Source organism: Poromitra crassiceps, assembly GCF_964638095.1.
Source record: "Poromitra crassiceps genome assembly, chromosome: 18".
NCBI classification, from domain to species: domain Eukaryota; kingdom Metazoa; phylum Chordata; class Actinopteri; order Beryciformes; family Melamphaidae; genus Poromitra; species Poromitra crassiceps.
This window is the reverse complement of record NC_139636.1, coordinates 30,867,618-30,877,307: the sequence shown is the minus strand read 5'-3', so window position 1 is coordinate 30,877,307 and position 9,690 is coordinate 30,867,618. Positions and strand designations below refer to the sequence as shown.

Here is a 9,690-nt window from a genome sequence, read left to right as displayed (position 1 = left end):
TCACAAACGCCATTTCCAAGCTCGTTAACGCGATATTTCAGGAACGCCTTGATGGAATTTCTTCCAATTTGGCTCAAACGTCGACTTGGACTCAAGGGTGAACTGATTAGATTTTGGTGGTCAAAGGTCAAGGTCACTGTGACCTCTTGAATGCCATTTTCAAGCTCGTAAAAAAATCGAAATTGAAAATCGAGTTTTGAGAGAAGAAAATCGTCAATTTTAGTTTTACGCAAAATCGAACAGCCCTAGTGCAGTATGCAGCACAGAGCTCACATCAGTCAGGTGGGATATGACTTAGTGCAGTATGCAGCACAGAGCTCACATCAGTAAGCAGGTAGAATATGACTTAGTGCAGTATGCAGCACAGAGGTCACATCAGTCAGGTGGAATATCACTTAGTGCAGTATGCAGCACAGTGCTCACATCAGTCAGGTGGAATATCACTTAGTGCAGTATGCAGCACAGAGCTCACATCAGTCAGGTGGAATATGACTTAGTGCAGTTTGCAGCACAGAGGTCACATCAGTAGTAGAAGACAGAGCGATACAGAACAACTGTCTCAAATTATAAGGTGCAAAGTAAAAAGCATTGTGTTGGAGACTAACTGCACAGTCAACTTCCTCCCTGCGTTAGTGTGGTCTAGGTGTGATTTACGCAAATGCTGTCAGAGTTCAGTCCAACATATAGAGTCAAGCCACAGAAGCAGACGTCACAAGCAGAGAGAGCTGCAGCATGGCGAGGTCTGCTCGTCGTGCCCGACGAGAGGAACTTGAAATAACTGAGATCAACGAGGATCATCCCATGATGGCTCATTCTGCTGAGAGGCATCAGCGCGTAGCCAAGAGACATGGTAAGAAAAATATGAGAAGAATTAGATAGAATAAGAGAATAAGATGATTTGAAGATGTCACATTTTGCTTGATACATCTTCTTGACACTATAAACAGCAGTGAGCAGTGGAAATGGTTTTGTGAGCTGCTGTCCTACATGTGAATGTTGGTTCCACAGAGGGAAATGTTTACAAGCTGGTCTTGGTGAGCTTTGGGCTGCTGTGTGCTACACAAGCTGCTCTCAACGTCTCTCTGCGTCTCATCGTGCGTGAGTGTCTTTCTATTTTCAATTCCTTATGTTTGCTCACTGCCAAGAGAAGCAGATATCTCAATTCCTCCAACCTAGAAGGACTAATTCAAGGAACATGGTTTTATCTGACAACTGCTTTCAGATAATTCAGATATGCAGAAGCTAGGGCTGTTGACGATGGAGAGAGACCAGTTACAGACCAGTAACAACATCCTGACTGAAGAGAGAGACCAGTTACAGACCATCCTGAGAGCGGGTTTATGTAACCAGAGTGAGTAAATGTTGATGTTGATCAGAATAAGTTAAATGATATCATTAAATGAAAGCAGTTCACATAGTTATTATTTTATGTGTGAGTGTGATCATTAACATACATGTTTTGTTGTGTTGTGTTGATTTGTCGCAGCCCAAAAGTCTAATTGTTGGACTAAATTTGACTCTAAGTGGTACTACATCTCTGCTGCTGCGTGGAAAACCTGGGAAGAGAGCAGACAGGACTGTCTGAAGAGAGTAGCTGATCTGGTGATCATCAACAGCAGAGAGGAACAGGTGTGTGTGTGTGTGTGTGTGTGTGTGTGGGGATGCGTGCGTGCGTGCATGCATTGTGTGTGAACCCTCCACTTCTGTCTCCACAAACAGGACTTCCTGGTTGGACTACACAGGAATATGTGGATTGGTCTGACAGACAGAGAGACAGAAGGGACCTGGAGATGGGTGGATGGATCACCTCTGACCACAGCGTAAGACCTGATCACATTTGTTCTGACTCATTGGTGTGAGACTTCCAGAGTCACTGTAGCTACAGTATGGACCATGTCTTCACCACAGGGTTTGACTCCTTGTCCTCCTCTGTTTCAGGTACTGGAGGGAGGGGCAGCCTGATAGTCTGGGTGACTATGACTGTGCTGTGCTGGATTTTTATTCTAGTGACCCTTTGAACAAGTGGATTGACGGGTCATGTGACAGAAAGCAGCACTGGGTCTGTGAGATGAACGTGTGACAGTTCCTCATTAATAACAGCTTTGTTAAAGCCCCTTGTTCAATATTTACCTATAAGTGCATTAGTATATTTAGAGACAAAACTTGGATCAGCTGCTGTTACAGCTGCTGTCTCTCAGTATATAACATGTTTACAGCACAGTTTATATCATCTGTTACAGCTGCTGTCTCTCAGTATATAACATGTTTACAGCACAGTTTATATCATCTGTAACAGCTGCTGTCTCTCAGTATATAACATATTTACAGCACAGTTTATATCATCTGTAACAGCTGCTGTCTCTCAGTATATAACATGTTTACAGCACAGTTTATATCATCTGTTACAGCTGCTGTCTCTCAGTATATAACATGTTTACAGCACAGTTTATATCATCTGTAACAGCTGCTGTCTCTCAGTATATAACATGTTTACAGCACAGTTTATATCATCTGTAACAGCTGCTGTCTCTCAGTATATAACATGTTTACAGCACAGTTTATATCATCTGTTACAGCTGCTGTCTCTCAGTATATAACATGTTTACAGCACAGTTTATATCATCTGTAACAGCTGCTGTCTCTCAGTATATAACATGTTTACAGCACAGTTTATATCATCTGTAACAGCTGCTGTCTCTCAGTATATAACATGTTTACAGCACAGTTTATATCATCTGTAACAGCTGCTGTCTCTCAGTATATAACATATTTACAGCACAGTTTATATCATCTGTTACAGCTGCTGTCTCTCAGTATATAACATGTTTACAGCACAGTTTATATCATCTGTTACAGCTGCTGTCTCTCAGTATATAACATGTTTACAGCACAGTTTATATCATCTGTAACAGCTGCTGTCTCTCAGTATATAACATATTTACAGCACAGTTTATATCATCTGTTACAGCTGCTGTCTCTCAGTATATAACATGTTTACAGCACAGTTTATATCATCTGTTACAGCTGCTGTCTCTCAGTATATAACATGTTTACAGCACAGTTTATATCATCTGTTACAGCTGCTGTCTCTCAGTATATCATCTGGATACAAAATGTTTGCCTTGCTGTTTTACGTTCACTGTACGGTTTCCAGTGCTATTATCATTTGATGAGATATTTGCTATTTTTCCTATATTTTTTATTTTTTTATTTTTTAAGTAACTGCTTTGAAATAAAAACGGTGTCAATATTAAGGCAGAATTGGGTCAAATGTATTGAGTCATATTTGTAGAGAGGCTTGTTACTGTGTGTCCTATAGAAAGTGGTGGAATAATTGTCCTGTAAATGTACTGTAGCCTACTGTCCTATACAGTGCTGTAGCTACTGTACTGCACAATAATGTACTGTACTGTACTGCACTGTACCGTATTGTACTGTGCTGTCTATTAAGGCGTTCCAGTGCCAGAGCCCTCATTAATGTTATTTGTTACACCTGTGTTTACACTGCTTTGACACTCAAAATGGCTGCTGTGAAAAGGGCCTCTACTGGGGAAAACCTGAATATAACAAAAAGAGTAGTGGTCCATGACTCTTGCATCCACTGGAACTACTATAGTTAGACTATCGGCTTCAAAATCATCTGCAGAGACAGGAACCAATCATAATGAAACACAGGGGAATCCCACAGTGAAGCAAAAGACAAATGTTACAAGACTAGATAAAACATGCTGATCATCGTCGGCCAATTTACGTGGGAAGAACACTTTCTCTTTCACTTTTTCACTTTAGTTTGTCACTGATGCATTTTTTGACATTTGACTCAAAACAATTAATGTCGATACTAAAAAGGACACCGTCTTCTTTCACTAAACTCATATATTTTCGGCTTGGAAGGTGGAGCAGTTGATTGCCTGTCACTGAATGGCAGCTCAAGAGTTTTGGGTTTATTAGGCTACTAGAGAGATGATATTGAAAACAATAGACCCTTTTCACGGGGGCCATTTTGTGTGGAAAAGGCAGGGTGAACACAGGTGCAAGCAAAACAGTAATGAGGGTTTCAAACTTCCATGATTGGAATTTGGAAACCCTCACTAGTGTTTTGCTTGCACCTGTGTTCACCCTGCCTTTTCCACACAAAATGGCCCCCGTGAAAAGGGTCTACAAGAGTGAGGTCAAGAAATGTAGACCAAGGAATTTGAGAGTTTTATAAGAAACAGTAGACAAGCATGAAGGCAAAAAGCATCATTCCAGGCATTAGTCAGCAGGAACTGGTGACTGTAACTGAATCAAGGCGGATAACTTTTTTATTTTGTATTTTTTTAGTTTAGACCAGAATTGAATAAATGAATAAATTATTTCTGGTTGCACTATTTTAGACTCTGTCTGCAGCATTATTTGAAATTCTATCTGTATCTTATCAGATAAAAAACAAGACACTTTAACTGATTGTGGGCCTTTTTCTGAGCTTTGTTTGTTACAAGCCAAAAATACATGCATCCTGTTCAGGCACAGAGTAATAAAGTCATGCGTCTGGTCCTAACACTGTGAGGGTGATGAAGGAGACTTCTCTGCTGTTAGACTGAGGCTGCTGCTGCTTTCAACACCATCTAGTGCAGAAGAACAAAACCTGACGGGAAACACCGGGGGAAACCACAAGATAGCAAAAAGAGTGCTTCTGCATGAAGCACTGGACTAATGGTGGCTTCAAAATCATCTGCAGAGACAAAACCAAATTGATTATAATAAAAAGGACCCTTCTTTTACTAAAACTCAGATATATTTTGGGGTGGGAAAGTGCAGCACTTGCCTGTCACTGGATGAACTTTGGGCGTATTAGGCTACTAGATGATATTGAAAAACAATAAGACTGAGTTAAATAAATGTAGACCATAAAATAACTTTAGGGTTTTGTAAGAAACAGTACACAAGCATCAGGTCATGAATCAAAAAGGCATAATTTCAGGTACCAATCAGCAGGAACTGGTGACTGTGACTGAATCCAGGTGGATATATTAAATATATGAATATATGGGCTATGAATAACAAAGGTATTATGAAATAGTGTCCATGAAGCAAAATTAAAGTTGACTCATTTTTGACTCACTACACCAGACTAGCGACTACAGATTAAGCTGAACATTTAGTGGTTATTCATAGGGTCTATTGATAATTAATGCTGGCCAACAAACTGGTTTTTCATAATTATATCATATCAAATATGACAATGGTGACAGATTTTACTTTTTTACAGACATTTTTAAACCCAGCACCAACACAAAACACACACACACACGCACGCACGCACGCACGCACGCACGCACATTGTATGTATTTGCTGATGATGTTGCTGCTTCTTGGCCAGGTCACCCTTGTAAAAGAGATCCTGTGTCTCAATGGGTTTTATCTGGTTAAATAAAGGTTAAAATAATTATAATTATATATATATATATATATATATATATATATAATTCGATTCAAAATACAATACTACAGCATGCGCTGGGACGCGTCATCAGTGATGTTAACTGGGGTCGTAAGGTGTTTCGGGTCTATCCAACATCATACACCCTCGCCCAGTAGACCCAGCCGAGGCCGATTACGACCCCGACCCGCGTCCCAGAAGCAGCCGCTCACGGATCAGCCTTCCTACTCTGTCTGCAGCGTTGCCCGCGGAAGGGTTGATCACGCCCAATCCGCTGCAATAGAGCTAGTGCTACACCGCAGCATTGAAAGACCCTTCGGTGCATGGAGGGCTAAGGCTCTGTGGGTTAATCCAGGCCGCGCTCCTCCTTCGTCTCACCAGACCCTCCCAAAAGGCAATCCTACTATGCCGCACCATAGACAAAGAGGATGCCTCAAGGAGGCCTGTGCGCTGCACGTCATTCGCCTGCGGCGAGCACCTCGCTCTGGCCTGAAGGACCCCAGGCCGCGCCGATCTTTACACAGCTTTTCAGGAGGCTAATCCGTAGCGTTTGTGGATTTCTCCCTCACGAGAGAGCCAGGCTGGGGTGCTAAACCCATCCCGTACCGGGTGCCGTCTCTCCGACCGTCAAATTTCTCTCCAGCTTGTCACCAAACTATACTTGGTTGTCACCTAGACTATTCCTAAGTGTCACTGGCCAGAGGAGCCAGACTCATACGATTCAAAATACAATGCTACAGCATGCGCTGGGACGCGTCATCAGTGATGTTAACTGGGGTCGTAAGGTGTTTCGGGTCTGTCAACATCATACACCCTCGCCCAGTAGACCCAGCCGAGGTCGATTAAGACCCCGACCCGCGTCCCGGAAGCAGCCGCTCACGGATCATATATATACAATTATATATCATAATTATATATATATACTATATATATACAATTATTTTAACCTTAAATAAATTCATTATCTATATAGTGTATATATATATATATATATATATATATATGTGAGTGTTTCTCCACATTTCCCCTAACATGTAGATATTGTATACTGATAATAACTATGGTTATGATTAGTATTAGGGTTAGCGTTATCTCTCTCATATTGTTCAAGTTCAACTTTCAACTTGATTTGCCCCCCCCCCCCCCAAGGACAATATTGCAGTTCTTTAGCAGGGGTTCATCTGGATGGGGAAGCTACTGTCAGTGTGCTCTTGAGCAAGGCAGTGACCCCCAGCTGTTTCAGTGACCCAAGGCAGAAAAGTGGTTGTACTGGGCAGCTCCCGGTATTTGGTGGAAATGGCTCAGTTGGGGAAGAAGCTCAGATAACATGATGAGATTGCTTGTTGAGGACACACAGAAAAGACATGAAAGAACACACAGAGTTGAGTCACTAGAGGGCGCTGTGATGCAGTGTATGTTTTTCTGTAGAAAGTCAGTGCTGAGGTGGAAACAGAGACAGCACTCCTACTTCAAACTAGCACAACCACAAATATAAGAAACACCTTGAGTCGACCAGAGGGCTGTACCACCAAGCAAGATTAGTGGCTTAGCGAGGTAACTTCAGGTTTAACCCTAGGTTTGCCGTACCACGACGCTAGTTAACTTCTTACCGAGATAGATCACCATAGCAACTTATGCTCTACGGCTAACCTGCTTTGTAGCAGGTTAAGTTCAAAACCCATGAAAGACCCACCTGCTTACCAATCAGCTCGCTGGAAACAGCGAGTGCCCATTCATATGGTCCCCATATGAAAAATACATTGCATTCAAATGAAAAAAAAAGAAAAGAAAAAAAAACATGGCTCCTGTTGAATTAATCGAGGACTGAAGCCTTGCACTTGTTGCAGGCTACATTTAAATCAAGCCCTACTTACCACTTTGGAATATGTTTTTATACATTAACTTTTGTGCTCCCAAGTAGGCTAGATACGTTGTTTGACCCCGCCGATCGATTGCAGCTGAATGGTGAGTGGAGAAATATCACTAAACCGGCATAAAAAGGTTACATAAACGGCACCGTGCGCAACGGAGCTGAGGCTGACGTTGGGTTGGACATGGTCATACATGCCAGAATAGCCTACTACTACTATCTAAGCAATTTAATATGGGATTGCCTGCACACAGATTATTCATATCTAGGCTACTACTGCATTTTGCAGCTGCAACTGTGTTGCTTTTGGCCTCTATGATGTGATTGAACTTAATATTATTTCCAGCATAGTCCTTGTATGAAATATGGAGATATGCGACTCTGCTGCCAATAGCCTATATATGACCACAAAATAGGCTATTTTTTATAAATTAAATCTATGCCTGCACGTACTGTGTCGATTCAATTCAACAGCCTTTTTTAATTTTATTATCATTATTTTTTTATTGATACACATCATGAGATCATTATTATTAATTAATACACAGGACAAGATGTTACTATCCCTTGTGCCAAAATCCGAGGAAAAACACATTTAGAAGCCCAATCCAGAATAAAACAAGCTAACAGGCTAACAAACTAATAAACAAGACACAAATCACCAGTTACCTACCCTAGCCAACAGCAGTATGAAGCATGTCATTGGGGTTTTCAAGTGGGCACCTTCCTTCACCGACGTTTCGTTAAGTTAGGCCCACGACACCTCAAGAAGGCTTAACGGTGTAATCCAGCGTCCTGGAAACACCCCCCTCCATGCTACCACCGCACAACTGCATATTACCTCACTATCTAAGCCTAGCTATCCAGGTTAATTCGGTATGACATTCCTGACTACACCACCACTGTCAATGATTCAGCCCTGTTGATGCGGACCGTTAATCATGACCAACAACAAACAAACAATCCCTAACTACACCACCACTGTCAATGATTCAGCCCTGTTGATGCGGACCGTTAATCATGACCAACAAACCCTAACTACACCACCACCGTCAATGATTCAGCCCTGTTGATGCGGACCGTTAATCATGACCAACAACAAACAATCCCTAACTACACCACCACTGTCAATGATTCAGCCCTGTTGATGCGGACCGTTAATCATGACCAACAACAAACAATCAATCTGACCTTAGCGAGCTCCCCAGCTAGCATGTTTCCTCCTTATCCACAGCCATTCACTTGCTCGTTCTGCTGCCTGAGACATGTTGCTAACCGCACGTTTCAGGCTCCGTCCCCGAATGCCCAACTCAGTTAGTAAGGCAATAACGGACTTTGCCACAAAACCACGGCAGCCCACCTCTACAGGCCGCACTCGAGCCCTCCAACCTCGCTGCTCTGCCTCTGCTGCCATTTCAGCATACCTAGCTTTCTTGCGCTCATAAGCCTCCTCAACTCGATCTTCCCACGGGACTGTGAGTTCGATAAAATAAACTCTCTTCTCTACCTCAGACCACAGTAACAAGTCCGGACGTAGCCGGGTGCTAACTATATATGCTGGGATGACTAGCTGTTCATTCAAGTCAACCCTCATTTCCCACGCTCCACCTACACTTAGCTGCCCTAACTTGTGCCTGACCTTAATTGGTCTAATCTTTTCTCCCTCATGTACAAATTTGATCTGTCTATTCTCTTTGCTAGCAACTAGAGAATTTACTTCTAGCCGCTTTTCCTCAACTGCAGCTGCCAAACATTTCAACACCTGGTTGTGACGCCAGGTGTATCGCCCCTGGGAGAGACTGACCTTACACCCTGACAGAATATGCCTCAATGTACATACACTAGAACACAATGGGCAGGCACCATCCTCGCCCAACCACTGATTTAAGTTCTGGGGAGATGGCAGCACATCATAAGTAGCCCCTAGAATAAATCTAATTCTGCTGGCCTCCATGCTCCACAACTCTCTCCACTTCAACTTTCTCTTCTCTACACTCTCCCAGTTCACCCACTGTCCTTGCTTTGCCTGCGACACTGCCTTAGTACATCTTACTGCCTCCTCTTGCCTATGTACTTCTTCAACTACCATCTTCCTCTTTTCTATTACTGATGCCTTGTTCCACACAGGTTTCCCTATGCACAACCCTAAGCCTCCACGCCCATGCTGCTGTCTCTCAGTATATAACATGTTTACAGCACAGTTTATATCATCTGTAACAGCTGCTGTCTCTCAGTATATAACATGTTTACAGCACAGTTTATATCATCTGTTACAGCTGCTGTCTCTCAGTATATAACATGTTTACAGCACAGTTTATATCATCTGTAACAGCTGCTGTCTCTCAGTATATAACATGTTTACAGCACAGTTTATATCATCTGTAACAGCTGCTGTCTC

At 42.4% G+C, this 9,690-nt stretch overlaps 1 long non-coding RNA gene across 1 annotated transcript; it reads left to right on the top strand.

Moving 5' to 3' along the window:
• Positions 1-710: 710 nt before the first annotated feature.
• LOC310793401 lies at positions 711-1,351 on the top strand. The gene is made up of 3 exons (XR_014553525.1): positions 711-850; positions 1,009-1,098; positions 1,223-1,351. It is a non-coding gene; the product is annotated as an uncharacterized lncRNA (long non-coding RNA).
• The last annotated feature ends 8,339 nt before the right edge of the window (positions 1,352-9,690 follow it).